The sequence below is a fragment of the Pelophylax lessonae genome (genome assembly GCF_965119305.1).
Source record: "Pelophylax lessonae genome assembly, chromosome: 8".
In the NCBI taxonomy this organism is placed as follows: domain Eukaryota; kingdom Metazoa; phylum Chordata; class Amphibia; order Anura; family Ranidae; genus Pelophylax; species Pelophylax lessonae.
The window spans coordinates 45,557,346-45,573,205 of NC_138775.1; the positions used below are offsets into that span (position 1 = coordinate 45,557,346).

Below are 15,860 nucleotides of genomic sequence, written 5' to 3' on the forward strand. Positions count from 1 at the left end.
GGTTTACACCTCTGCGATCCGATTCATGTCCGAACTGACAGTTTGCACTGCGATATACCAACTGATCTGGGGGTGTTGTTAACTTTGTATTGACACCCCCAGCTATTCTCTAATATGGCAGTGTGAACTGCCTGCGATTTGAACGCGATGTGGGAACCTGCAGTGGTTTCACAGGGTTCCCGCATCGCATATATGTAAACCGGCACTTACTTCTATTTCTGTCTAGAAGACAGGACTTTTACTTACCAGACTTTCTACTCCCCCCTCACCCTATGCTCCTGCGATGGTCTTGATGATGTCAAATGCATCTGACCACTGGAGTGCAGGGGAGAAGAGGCTACTGGGTCCCATCTAGCACCATGGAGTTGACCTTTGCAGTGCAGTAGCAGCCCCACTTTAAGCCACGACTTTTAGTTTTCAGCTTTTCTGAGTTCAGCTTTAAATAATATACCGTTATAACTTTTTGGTAGCAAACCCTTCCTTCCCTACTATGGCGAGACTCTAATGGTTTTCTGTAGTCTAAAGGGATACAACCACTGGTCCTGCCTTGTACTTGACATTGGCAAAGGGGATGAAACCACTTGTCCGGCATTGTACATGATGACATTGGCAAGGGGGATACAACTGCTGGTCCTGCACTGTACAATGACATTGGCAAAGGGTATGAAACCACTTGTCCGGCATTGTACATGATGACATTGGCAAGGGGGATACAACCGCTGGTCCTGCACTGTACAATGACATTGGCAAGGGGGTGGCCTGAGGATGGGTGGGATCAGTCATTGAGGGCATATGAAACCTGCAGCAGGGAGCACTAAAGTATTCATTGCTTATATGTTACCCCCTATAATAACCAAGCATTTTGAGGCTTACTATTTGGGTGTGGGAGTTGTTTGTCCTAAAAAATATCCTTTTTTTGCTAACTGGAGTTCAGCTTTAAATCAGAACTCCAGCCAAAAAAAAAAAACACACAATAAAAGTAAATAGCCCATTAAAACATAACATAACAAAACTAGCTTTTGCTATGTGTTCTGCTTCAGTCTAAACATTTTAACCTGTAGTATTTTTTTTACACCACTAGATGTCCTCAGTCTGATGTCCAGCATCATTCAACCCACTTTCTCTGAGCCCAGGTCACCCTGGACATGTCTTTGCCTGGTACTGGGCGGTGAAAGGAGAAGCATCACAGAGATGAGCTTGTCTTGTGCTTCTTGCCAGCACTTACTGTAAACTGGTTAGTTCCTTGTGCATCTTCTTCCTCTCACTCCCCAGGCCTGCTGTACAAGGACTGAAACAGCCCAAATTGTGGGAATTACATTGTCTGCATTTGAAAAACACATCTACTGATGGACTAATGATTACAGAGCCTCATTAATGTGTGTCTTTTACATCTGACTAAGGTTCGGCTTTAAGTTTTTAGCACAGGTCATTATACAGTGGGTACGAAAAGTATTCAGACCCCCTTAAATTTTTCACTCTTTGTTATATTGCAGCCATTTGCTAAAATAATTTAAGTTCATTCTTCTTCCTCATGAATGTACACACAGCTCCCCATATTGACGGAATTGTTGACATTGTTGCAGATTTATTAAAAAACAAAAACTGAAATATCACATGGTCCTAAGTATTCAGACCCTTTGCTGTGACACTCATATATTTAACTCAGGTGCTTTCCATTTCTTCTGATCATCCTTGAGATGGTGCTACACCTTCATTTGAGTCCAGCTGTGTTTGATTATACTGATTGGACTTGATTAGGAAAGCCACACACCTGTCTATATAAGACCTTCCAGATCACAATGCATGTCAGAGCAAATGAGAATCATGAGGTCAAAGGAACTGCCTGAAGAGCTCAGAGACAGAATTGTGGCAAGGCACAGATCTGGCCAAGGTTACAAAAAGATTTCTGCTGCACTTAAGGTTCCTAAGAGCACAGTGGCCTCCATAATCCTCAAATGGAAGACGTTTGGGATGACCAGAACCCTTCCTAGAGCTGGCCGTCCGGCCAAACTGAGCTATCGGGGGAGAAGAGCCTTGGTGAGAGAGGTAAAGAAGAACCCAAAGATCACTGTGGCTGAGCTCCAGAGAAGCAGTCAGGAGATGGGAGAAAGTTGTAGAAAGTCAACCATCACTGCAGCCCTCCACCAGTCGGGGCTTTATGGCAGAGTGGCCCGACGGAAGCCTCTCCTCAGTGTAAGACACATGAAAGCCCGCACGGAGTTTGCTAAAAAACACCTGAAGGACTCCAAAATGGTGAGAAATAAGATTCTCTGGTCTGATGAGACCAAAATAGAACTTTTTGGCCTTAATTCTAAGCGGTATGTGTGGAGAAAACCAGGCACTGCTCATCACCTGTCCAATACAGTCCCAACAGTGAAGCATGGTGGTGGCAGCATCATGCTGTGGGGGTGTTTTTCAGCTGCAGGGACAGGACGACTGGTTGCAATCGAGGGAAAGATGAATGCGGCCAAGTACAGGGATATCCTGGACAAAAACCTTCTCCAGAGTGCTCTGGACCTCAGACTGGGCCGAAGGTTTACCTTCCAACAAGACAATGACTCTAAGCACACAGCTAAAATAACGAAGGACTGGTTTCACAACAACTCCGTGACTGTTCTTGAATGGCCCAGCCAGAGCCCTGACTTAAACCCAATTGAGCATCTCTGGAGAGACCTAAAAATGTCTGTCCACCAACGTTTACCATCCAACCTGACAGAACTGGAGAGGATCTGCAAGGAGGAATGGCAGAGGATCCCCAAATCCAGGTGTGAAAGACTTGTTAAATCTTTCCCAAAAAGACTCCTGGCTGTATTAGATCAAAGGGGGGCTTCTACTAAATACTGAGCAAAGGGTCTGAATACTTAGGACCATGTGATATTTCAGTTTTTCTTTTTGAATAAATCTGCAACAATGTCAACAATTCTGTGTTTTTTCCGTCAATATGGGGAGCTGTGTGTACATTCATGAGGAAGAAGAATGAACTTAAATGATTTTAGCAAATGGCTGCAATATAACAAAGAGTGAAAAATTTAAGGGGGTCTGAATACTTTTCGTACCCACTGTATGTGTTCAAACTCATTGACATTTGCACACATCCTGGTGTCCTTTGAGAAGTACAAAACATTTTTTTTTCTTAGCAGTAAGTCATACAGAGCATGAAAGCAACAGTAATGGTTCACTGCTAGAAGATAAAAAACTCCTGCATGGTAAAAGAAAAAACATTCATTACACAGACTATATGGCCCAAGATGAAACAATGACCACATTAGGGCACCCCTCCCACATACTTTCTTCAAAATCAACCTTCCTTCTATTCACCCTATATCCCTCCTAGTGAAGCTACCTCTGCCTCGCTTCAAACATGCCTGTATACAAAGCTGGCTATGGACGGTTCGAATCTCGGCCAGTTCAGCAGGGAACAGCTGAGATTTGAACCATGTATGGGCAGGCTGAATGTACCTAAGTTGATCGATCGATCAACTTGGGCACAACCAGCCTGTCAGATTTTACATGCAATTTTTGTTAGCAGCTATTATAGAGGGAGCTATTGAGACAGGTGAGCGGTCGGCACTGCAGGGCTTCATTCTAAGGTAAGCATTTCATAATAAGCTAGTATGCAATGTATACTAGCTCATTATGTGTTTGTCTTTCAGGTGTTTTTTTTTTTTTATTATTTCTGAGGTATAAACCTCTTCAACCCTTGCAGTGGGTGAGGTGGGGGGGGGGGGGGGGGCAGGACTGCAAGAGTAATTTTGTTGTGTCTGGAGTTGAGGTTTAAGCAAAATGGATGGTAAAAGGTTTCAAGCAGAGACTTCATTCATCACCTTGATTAACCACTTAAACCCCAGAGGATTTGGCTGCTAAAAGACCAGGGAGCTTTTTGCGATTTTTTACTGCGTGACTTTAACGGACAATTGCGCGGTCGTGCGACGCTGTACCTAAACAAATTTTACATCCTTTTTTTCCCACAAACAGAGCTTTCTTTTGGTGGCATTTGATCACCTGTGCGATTTTTTGATCATGCGCTATAAACAAAAAAAAAAAAAGAGCGTCAATTTTGCAAAAATAACAATATTTTTCACATTTTTTTATATGAAATTCCCCCCCCCCCAAAAAATGTAAAAATCTAAATTTTTTAACATTTTCGGCCAATTTGTTTTATGCTACATGTTTGGTAAAAAAAAAAATCGCAAAAAGCGTATTTTGATTGGTTTGCGCAAAAGTTATCGCGTTTACTAACAAAGGGAAAGATTTTTGTCATTTTTGGTGTTTTTTTTTTTAATGCGTAATGGCGGCGATCTGCGACTTTTTTTGCGGTACTGCGACATTGCGGCGGACAGATCGGACCCTTGACTGACATTTTTGACACTTTTGGGGTTACCAGTGACATTACTGCAGTAATCAGTGCTATACATATGCACTGTTACTGCAAAAATGACACTGGCAGGGAAGGGGTTAACTGTATTGGAGAGGGAGGGGTTAAGTGTGTCCTAGGGGGGTGTTTCTAACTGTAGTGGGACATGGCTATTGGTGTAAAAACAAAGATCAACGGTCCTACATAGTAGAACCGTCTGATCTTCATTTTTACACCAGGGAGAATGACGGGCGGCTTGTTTACATAAGCCGCTCCGCCTTTCTCCCTTCACCGGAGCGATCGTGAGTGACCGGTGGACGATCGGGTCCGCCGGTCACACGCACTGACTTGTCAGTGAACGAGCCAGGGCGGGCGTGCGCCAGCCATTGGCTCACAAGTCAGTGACAGGCGAGTGACGTACCCATACGTCACTCTGCCTGGCCGGGGCTGACCGCCGCAGTATATAGTCGTGCGGCGGTCGGCAACCGGTTAAAGACTCATTACAGGGCACTTCTGACGGTCATTTCTGCTTTTTACACCTAGTAGTACATTTATTGTAGGGTAATCGTAGGATGATTCAGTGTGGATTCTAGGTGTTATTTTTCTTCTGCAAATTACAGCGGATATACACTGCTCAATAAATGCAACAACAAAAATGCCACAACAAAACACAATAAATTGTTTAAATTAGCTAAATACATTCCAGGTGCACCAAAACAAAAATTGTGCAAATTCTTACACTTTGTTTTTTTAAATAAATTAGCCACAGCCTAAGTAGAAAAGCCTATCATCTGTCAGCATGTTGCAGAAAAGGACCTTTGCTCTTTTCTTGGAAGCATTGTTCACTCTGAAGAGGTCTGACATGCCCCTGCTGAGTCAGAGACAGAGCTCTCTAATCAACAAGGACATGAGCCTTCCCATACAGAGCAAGCATCCTTCTCTGCAGCTGCTGGATGCAGGCTTTTCTACTCAGGATGTGGCTGCTTTAGAAAGGAAACATACTTGACCAATGAAGGTCCACAATACTTACCTCTGCTCCAACGGTCTGATGTCCATGAGCTTCTTTCAGGTGCCAGGCTTCAACCATCTTGATTGGCCAGCACGGGATGACCTAATCCCGGAGCATGCAGTCAATCCAGCATTCAGGCAACATGCCTGGAATATAAACTGAGCCTCACATGCACAGCTAAGAAAACTGTGAGTAGGCAAGAAAGTTTCATTTATTGCTAAAGAGACATGACATGTTTCTTCTGCAATAACGAGCCTGCCTGCCTTTTTATTTAGAATTTAGTTCCACTTTAGGTTATTAAACACCCTTTTGTTTTGATGCACCATGAATGTATTAAGCCCCGGTTCACACTAGGGCAAGCTACGGACCCGTTCTAATAGGAGCGACACAAGTCGCTCCGACCTAGAAAAAGGGTCCGGAGCTTCTTTGGGGCGACCAGGAGGCGACCGCCATAGACTTCAATGTTATGAAGTCTGTGGCGGCCGCTCCGAGGTCTCCCCTGAAAGTAGCGTCGCGCCAGTGTGAACCGGCGCTTAGCCGATTTATTAGGCTCAGCATTAATGAGCTTCACTGGGGATGTCCGTTCTCATTGCTGCCCTCCACTGTGTCTCCATTAATGCATCCTGAGTCTCGGTTCACTCTAGCACGGCTTCAAAGTCGCCCGACTTTGAAGCCGCGCCGCACAGCGCAACTTGATCGCGACTTTCAAACGACTTCTTTAACCACTTCAGCTCCAGAAGGTTTTACCCGCTTCAGGACCAGGCCGTTTTTTGCGATTCGGCACTGCGTTATTTTAACTAACAATTGCGCGGTCGTGCGTCGCTGAACCCAAAAACAATTGATGTCCTTTTTTTCCCACAAACACTTTTGGTGGTATTTGATCACCTCTGCATCTTTTAGATTTTGCGCTATAAACAAAAAAAGCAGCAATTTTGAAAAAAAACACCATATTTTTTACTTTCTGCCATAAATCATTCCCAATAAAAAAAACTTAAAAAATAAAATATTTTTATCAGTTTAGGTCAATTTGTATTCTGCTACATATTTTTGGTAAAAAAAAATCCAAAAAAAGCGTATATTAATTGGCTTGCGCAAAATTTATAGGTACACAGAGATGGGTGTTTCAGCTTAGCTGAGACACACGATCTCACTGTGCCTGTCTGACAGTAGAGCCGCCTGTTTTGTTTACATAGGCAGGCAGCTCTCCTGTCAGTTTCCCCGAAGAGGCCAGCGGCGATCGAGCCCGCTCCTCCCACAGTCTGGCTCCCGCTGTGTCTAATCTGGCGGCACGCGCACGGCGCGGAGACCGCATACACATGTTCACGTGCATGTACGTGATTATGCGCACCCGAGCAACCCTGCCACAGTAAATCTGCATGGGGCAGTTGGCAAGTGGTTAAAAGAAGTCAATGCAAGGCGCTCTGATGTTGCCCCCAAGTGGTACAGGAATCTTTTTGTAAGTCATAGCGACTTGAGTCACTCTGATTAGAACATTTTCATTGCACTGAATGGAGCGTGACTTGTCAGGGGACTAAGTTGCCTGACAGGTCGCCCCAGTGTGAACCGAGCCTAGCCTCGCCTCATGGGGGGAACAGCCCTGATTGCAACAAATATAAGCTTAGTAAATAAGGCAGCCTATAGAAAAAAAGGTACCATACCGACTATACAAATATCAAACAGCCTTTTATCATACATTACTAGGTTGAAAAAAGACCACTGAGCAGATGCCACAAGATATTGGTTATGATCTTTGTTAGCCAAAAAAGCTTTCTGTGCCCCTCTCTGAATTAGTTGCTATACTGGCCTGACCTTTTCTGAATTTATAGCTAAGATTAATCAAGTGCTGTACTCCTGTCCTATCAAAGTGACTTGACTGGCCACCAAGAAATATATGTAGCACCCTCCTAGGTAGGTTCTAGGCAAAAGCATCTATTGCTCCTTCTGCTTATCAGGGGAGCCTGATCTATTAGGTTGCCTGTCACATGTTTATCAGGTGTGATTTACTGGGTCTGAGGGAATGTCCCCACTGTATCCAATGAGGAAGCTTGTTGGACAGTGGAGGAAACCCAGCCAGTGACGCATTGGCTTTTGTGGGAATCCCAGTGGGAGGGCATGCTTGCAATGGATCCTGGGATTGCTCATAAAAGCTGGAGGGACATGTGACAGGGCGTCTTTGGTGGGAAGCAGATGTCTCTCTTCCTGTTGTGTATGAGGAAGGTGGTCTTAGGCGGTCGGCCTAGTGAAGCAGGTGTGGAGCTGAGCTGCAGAGGATCCAGTGGAGCTGACGGTGGAGCTGCTGGCAGAGTCTCTTGGGAAAAACAGTGTCCGTGAGTACCAAGGGACTTGCCAAAGGGTCTGCTCAGATAGTGGGGCCACTCCAACGTAGTCAGGGGATCAAGGGGCCAGCTTACACACAGAGTTACAGTAAAGGGGGTGCCGTGTAGAGAACCCTGAAGAATAGGGACAAAGAGGTTACCAGGAAGGGCCCTGAAGAGTGTTCTACAGTACAGTACAGCTTATCTAAATACTTCTTCACTGAAGAGTCAAGGTGAAGCAGCGGCCTTGCCACATTCAGCAGTATCAGCAAATTGTGCATAGTTATTCAAGTTGGAGTATCCCACTCTTCCCTTCTCCTATCCAAGTTCTCAAATAAAACTACAAAAAATAGAAAACCCCTAGACTGTTTTCTGACTGAGCCAAGAACTTTGAACATGCTTTATTTGTCAAGTTGTTGCTATGGGTAACCCAGGGTAATCCATAACCAGCAGCTCCCAAGGGAGTAGTGCTACACGTACATAAATGGCGATGCTAGATCTGTTGTAGCGCTTTTAATTTCACATATCTGGTTCAACACCTTGGATGGGTGTGATGGAGCACCTGTCTGACTGAAATCACCAAGATAAGGGATAGAACTTCAGAAGTAACCAATCAAGAGTAATAAAACACAATATTAAAACATATTTTTAAAGAGTAACAGAATATTTTTAATCTCATTCAAAATGTAGTTTTTTTTGCTGTGGAACAATCACAGCCAGCCCAGTTACACGGTGTGCTATGTCACCACCAGATACATGTCCGCCAAGCTGGTCAGTGCTGATGCAATAGCTGCATTAAAGAGCAGGGCTGCAAACATGTCAATCAAGCTGAACATACAGTGTGCTGTTGCTAGGCGTGTTAGCTTGCACTACAGACGAAAACTTGCACCCTTGGGGCAAATGCTACACTTGAATAGATGCACAAATATAGTAACGCTGTCACCTTAGGAGCGGAAGTTCCAGGGAAGGCTTAGGGGAAGGGAAGGTCCAAGCTGAACCAATGTAACTATGTAGAACATGCTGATGCCAGGAATCATTCTTTAAATATATTTACCTCAATGCTGGATTTAAAGATACAGCTACGCACTGAAAAACAGCATTATCTGCATTGGTTCAGTTTCTGATGGATTTAGAGTATTATGCAATAGCATCTAATGTCTGGTTGTTGGGGTATTCTGATACAGTCTTTAATGTGAGAGATACACTATATTACCAAAAGTATTGCGGTGCGTTGCAAGCACATGAACTTTAATGGCTTCCCAGTCTTAGTCTGTAGGGTTCAATATTGGGTTGGCCCACCCTTTGCAGCTATAACAGCTTCAACTCTTCTGGGAAGGCTGTCCACAAGGTTTAGGAGTGTCTATGGGAATGTTTGACCTTTCTTCTAGAAGTACATTTGTGAGGCCAGGCACTGATTTTGGACGTGAAGGCCTGGTTCGCAGTCTAATTTATCCCAAAGGTGTTCTATCGGGTTGAGGTTTAGGACTCTGTAAAGGCCAGTTAGGTTCCTCCACCCAAAATTCGCTCATCCATGTCTTTATGGACCTTGGTTTGTTCCCCCCTCTCCCCCCAAAAAAATGCTTTCTCCTAGAACAATACTTACTCCCTACTGCCCCACAAATTCCCTCCTTTCAACACAAATCCCCTCTCACAATCTCCTTGTGGTGCCCCCCCAACTCGCATGATACCACAGTGCCCAGGGAGGCCTACCCTCCTGCCCACCCCTTGTCCTAGCCCTGAACTTACAAACAAGCTCCCAGAACAGAATATGTTCGTAAGAAGGGAACTTACTGACTTTCTGAGATGGGAATTAGGGATACCTATTAGCAAAATGATGTAGGCATAAGGCACATCCCATGCCATGCCCCCCTTAAAAGGAGAATTGTACATAAAAATGTTTTGTTAAACCCATGCGTGCTTTTTTACCACTACTATTCTATTACATTGGCTTTTGGAATTTCGAAACTCCTGCCCACCCCTTGTCCTAGCCCTGAACTTACAAACGAGCTCCCAGAACAGAATATGTTCGTAAGAAGGGAACTTACTGACTTTCTGAGTTGATAATTAGGGATACCTATTAGCAAAATGATGTAAGCGTTGGGCACACCCCATGCCATGCCCCCTTAAAAGGAGAATTGTACATAAAAATGTTTGGTTAAACCCATGCGTGCTTTTTTACCACTACTATTCTATTACATTGGCTTTTGGAATTTCAAAACTTGTTTGCAAGAAGGGAACTTACTGACTTTCTGAGATTGGAATGAGAGACATCTATTAACAAAAGTATGTAGGCATAGGGCACACCCCATGCCACGCCCCCCTTAAAAATGAATTGTACAAAAAATGTTTGCTTAAACCCACACATGCTTTTTTACCACTACTATTCCTTTATGTTGGCTTTTGGAATTTACAAATGCAGCAATTTAGAAATTGGATGAAAGGTTAAGCACTGGGAAACACTTTTTGAAAGATAGTGTATTTATATACAGCAGAATAGTGTATTTTATATACAACTATATAGATCAGACCAAAATCAGGGACAAATGAGGAGGAAAGAGGGACAGAGGGACTTTGTTCCAAATCAGGGACAGTTCCTCAAAATTAGGGACAGTTGGGAGCTGTGACTTTAACCTGAGGACGTACGGGTACAGCCTAAGGGAGTCAATGGGTTAATATTGTGTGGCCCTTGTTATGGGCAAGAGAGTTTAAATAAATAGGAGAGGAGATGGTATTCATCATTTTATTGAATGGCCTTTATTGTTGAATAAGCTCCATAAAGTTGGGTTGTGTACTCTCTAATGTTCGTTAAGAACATCATGTAGAGTCATACAAGTGCAATGTTATAAAATCCATTATTCCTAATGAACTCATTTCCATCTCATCTGAATACATTTCCATTTAAAATGACCACATGTGAACTATTGTACTGATCATGTCCTCACACTGGGAGATTTATTGTACAATCCAACACCAATTAATGAGCAGTATTATTTTTTTAATGTGTGTATCATTGTGTTCTCCACCCATATTAAATATATATATATATATATATATATATATGTGTGTGTGTGTGTGTGTTTTTTTTGAGTAGCTGCTGGCATGTTGATACAACATCTAGCTTGTTATATCTCTCCTGGACATTGATTGCAAGATCGCTGTGCCTAAAGTGTTACTAAACCCAGGAGCCTGCATTCACTATGTCTGGTCTCCCACAGTACACAGAACATGGAAATGTCATTATTTTAGTAAATATTAACTGCTAAATACCTTTTTTCATCAGCAGTATATAGCAGTCCTGTGACTTCTATCAGCTCCTGGTAAAGCTCGTTGGAGGAGTTTTCATACTGCATTGGGCTGTCCTATTAGGATGCAGGACCCCTGACCCTCTGTCTGGACAGTTCTGATTGGTCCTGTGCTGATCACTCTCCCAAGAAAAAAAAAAAAACCTCTCTAGCAGTACGCACCAAACTGAGCATGTGCAGTCTGACTCCAAAGGCTCTGTCTTATCCGGAACTGTTCTGGAGTCAGTGGAAGAAGGGGAGGATCACAGAAGACAGGACCAAACAGCCTTTTTACACAATGCAGAGGATTAACCCCTTAGGTTTCACAGTAAGTATACCAAGCATGCTTTACTGCATATGCAGACTGATTTTACTGTTGTGGGTTTAGTAACAATTTAAAGCTGAACTGAAATATATTACAAATCAATACAGCTCTGTAATCATTAACACGTAAAAGAGTTGTTTTTCTTTTTTTTTTAAATGCAAGCAGTGTGCCAGAATTTGAAGGTACAGAGCTCAGACTGGACGGAGAAGCAGCACAAAGAGCCAGTCAGGTGTGCTGCAGTGCTCACTTGCTGACAAGGAGCATTCTGATAGGAGGAGAGAACAGCATGACAGAGAGATGACATAACCACCGTGCTACTTCTCCTTTCCCTGTTCGGTCACAGGATGGAGGATAGAAGAGATATTTAGGTAAAACTGAAACTACAGCAGACAAACATTTTTTTTGCAATGTGCTGTGTAGCAGAGCAATGTAAATCTCAGGGCTTGATGGACAGAGATACAAATCCTTTGACAGGTAAAACAACACCTATACATGTTGCTTGGAGTTCAGCTTTACCATATTTAGTAAAGTCATTTTAATATATCGTAGGGAAGGGTTAAAGTGGTTGTAAAGGCACAAGGTTTTTACCTTCATGCATTCTATGTAAAAAAAAAAAAACTCTGTGTTCAGCAGCCCCCCTCCCCCAATATTTATCTGAGCCCCCTCTCGATCCAGTGATGTCCATAAGAGCCTTGCCTCTCCACGGACTTGCACTCCTGATTGCCTTTTGGCCAATGGCTCTGCTGCTGTCAATCACAGCCAGTGAGCCAATTTAGGAGACAGAGGGGGTTTGGCTGAGTCGCGGCTCCATGTGTGAATGGACACACAGAGCCGCGTCTCAGAAGTGCGCCTGCTTGGGTGCCTCCACAGCTGCTTGCTGTGGGGGCACCTGGCAGGAGGGAGGGGCCAGGAGTGTCGGCCAAGAACCCAAGAATAGGAGGACCCAGGCTGCTCTGTGCAAAACCACTGCACAGAGCAGGTAAGTATAACATGTTAGAGAAATTCTCCCGGTCAGTTGTCACCAATCAAGTGTTCCCTTTGGAAGATTTTCTCTATTTCACTGGCCACAATTGTCACCAGGACAAACAGAGACTGACTGGCCCAGTGGGGACACAGACAGCAATAATAACTTTACAGGGGATCTTGCCCTTCCCTACTTTATCAAAACTAAAAAAAAAATGTGTCTTTTGATGAATTAAAAAATAAATTTATAAAAAGATTTTCAGAGCTATTTATTCTGGGAAACTGCATGTACATTAATTCTGTACTCATGGGGACAAAAATGAATGTTTTAAGGCTATTTTCTCTGCTAGTCAAATGTTCCTAATAGAATGAATCAGGAAGAAAAATAAATTATAGCCACTACATCGGGGGTGTCTCACTCAATTTTATCGGGGGTCACATCAGCATTATGGTTGCCCTCAAAGGGCCGGTGGCATCTGTAAGACTAGATGTCCAGAGCACCTTAACCCCTTACATCACAGTGCATTCCCCTAATGTGTGCTGCTGCTGGGAAAAAGCTGGGGGCAGAAAGTGCAGGGTCTAGAGGTGTACCAGAGGAGGGCTGGACTCCGAATTCTGAGAAGCTGGGAGACGCAGTATCGAAATCTTTCCTCCTCTCTGCTGCTAACTGCTGAGATGAAGGGGGGCAGAGATTAGCCTCTCCTCAGCTGCAAGGAGAAGCGCAGGATCTCATGGAGGAGTTCTGCTACTGACTGCTGAGACAAGGTGGGGGCAGAAACAAGGGGGGTGGCACAACTGCATGAGAGGTGTGGGGACCACATGAAATGACCTGGCGGGCTGGATTTGGCCTGTGGGCCTTGTGTTTGACACATGTGCACTAGATAGTCAAAGGAAATAAATCTAAATGTACTATGATCATCTTCATCTAGAGACCACAATGCAGTATTTTCTTGATTCAATCTATTCTGTGTGAAGAATAACATTCAACCCAGAGAAGGGCAACTAAACTAATTAGGGGATTGGAGGACCTTAATTATGAAGAACGTCTGCAATCGCCTAATTTATTCTCCCTGGAGAAGAGACGCCTGAAAGGGGACATGATAGCAATTTATAAATACCTCAATGGTGATCTCAGCATAGAAAAAAGCTATTCAGTCGCAAGGATTGCATGAGGACTCGAGGACATACAATGCGATTAGAGGAAAAGCGTTTTAACCTCAGGGAACGCAGGGGGTTCTTTACTGTTAGGGCTACAAGATTGTGGAATTCTCTACCACAAGAGGTAGTTTCTGCGAGAAGTATGGTGGCTTTCAAAAGACTCTTGGACATATATTTCAAGGATCAGAACATTAAGGGGTATGAGAGATGATTACTGCCATACACACCTACACAGGTTGAACTGGATGGACTATTGTCTTTATTCCAGTGTTAATTTCGTCGACTAAAACCGACTAAAACAATTTCATCGACTAAATTAACACAATTTTAGTCGACTAAAATACGACTCAAACTAAAACAATTCAGATGACTAAAATACGACTAAAACTAAAATGGCATTTTAGTCTTAAGACTAAAATACGACTAAAACTAAGATGGCATTTTAGTCAAAAGGCTATAACTAAAACTAAATCGAAATTTGCTGCCAAAATTAACACTGGTGCATGCTCAAAGCTTAATACCATAAATAATGACATATTAGATTTTTCACTCCAGGACCAGCAGTTTGGAAATTGTAGAGAAATGCTTAAATAATGCATTACAAATTACAATTGAACTACACCCATTCGATTATAGATGACTAAAATGAGTTTTAGTCGAATAAAATGTACTGGAGTTTTAGTCGACTAAAATATACTGGAGTTTTAGTCGACTAAATACGACTAAAACTAAAACACTTGCAGAAGACTAAAATGGGACTAAAACTAAAATTCCATTTTAGTCCTAAGACTAAGACTAAAACTAAATTGAAATTTGCTGCCAAAATTAACACTGCTTTATTCAACCTCAACTACTATGTAACTATGTAACCCGAATTTTCCAAGACAAATAGCTCTGAGAATTTTTTTAAAATAAATACACCCCTTAAAGTTCTCAGCTCAGCCCACCTGCTGCAGCCACTATGAAATGGAATCATTACAGACAGTGTACTAGAACAAGCTAAATCTGCAGGACTGGAAACATCCATGGGAAGAGCTTATTGGTAGATTTTATGGGAAGTCAGTGGTTGTAGATTGTCAGTCTCTACCTAAAACTAACATATCATTTTTGAGTATAATAAAAATACAGCTTTCATTTCTAGTTTCAGAAAAAAATATATATTAAAAAGTTGAATACAAAAACTACATATAGGAAGGGATGGCAGTAACAAAGTTCACTGTAAAAAGCCATAAATGTTTGTGAGCCAATAAAACTTTACTACATAGTGATGAAAAACCAGAAGGTAGTTAAATATGATCAGTAATAAAATAATGTCTAGGTAAAAATTCAACTAACTCATGAGTCACAACCAAGAACCAATCCAAGCTTTATTCCTTTTATACACGTGATAAAAAAAAATAAACCTTAAAGTCAATGTTCAGAATGTTTGGAATACAAAGGAACGTATATTTTTTTGAGGATACTGTAGAATGTTTGGAATACAGAGGAACGTATATTCTTATGAAGATACTGTAGACATTTAAGCAGTCCCTTACCGTGACAAGTAGATTGATTCCTGGAGCTCTCAGGTGAATGAAGGAGGTCCACGCTACATGCACAATCCACAATCGGTGCTGTCACTGTCAGATGACAAGTGCTGTAAGTCTGTGAAGGAAGTGTAGAAAGCTTGGCAAAGGGAGGAGATTTAATCAGGTAAACTGGAAATGCGTGAATTGTGTTGCTATTCTTTTAGACAATTTATGCCTTGTAACACGCCTTACTTTGCTCAACCTGCTACGCAACTTCCACTCCCACTTAGACACCTGTCCCAACAAACAGGGTCACAGTCACCTGTATGAGGAATAATCAGCTGCTGAGCTGGTTGTGACATATAGATAGAAGGAGGAGAGAGATAAAGAAAAATATCTTTAATCCTGAAGGGAGGGGTTGAATTATATGCATTTAGAGCAAAGGTAAGTCACATAATTTCCTGCTGAGGTCCCTAGCTCCAGAGATATTGCTACATGATATTGTCTACTACATTCCAACTGATACCCAACACACAATGGGCCTCATTTACTAAAGTATCTGAAAAAAAAGGGTATCTAGGTTGCCATAGTAGTCAATCATATTCAAACCTAAACAGGGAAATAACAATGCACTTCTAAGGCTGGCAAGGGTTGCAGGAAAGAAAATTGCTTGATTCCCCCATCAACACAGTCAGCGTTGATGGGGGGGAATCCCTTCCATGGAGCTACTATGCTCTCTCGGTGGGGGGGGGGGGGGGGGGGGGCATGGGGAGCCATCCATGCCGGGAGAACACAGTGATTATTGGTAGCGGCCATAGGCATGCGCAAAGGGTGTGCCGGATGTGACTGGGCACACTCTACTCACCCTAAGCGCATTAGCAATATCGCTCTGTGTACCGGTGGGGAGATGGTAAAAACCTCCCTCTGACCAGTTCTGCCATTATTAA

At 42.9% G+C, this 15,860-nt stretch overlaps 1 protein-coding gene across 1 annotated transcript in view; it reads right to left on the minus strand.

Annotated features, from left to right (window-relative positions):
• Nucleotides 1-15,147, minus strand: part of FAM3D (FAM3 metabolism regulating signaling molecule D) — a 157,059-nt gene extending 141,912 nt beyond the window's left edge. Inside the window, exon 1 of the mRNA XM_082266268.1 lies at nt 14,941-15,147. The gene's annotated coding sequence lies outside the window, so the exon portion shown is untranslated. The remainder of the gene's footprint in view (nt 1-14,940) is intronic.
• Between the last annotated feature and the right edge of the window lie 713 nt (nt 15,148-15,860).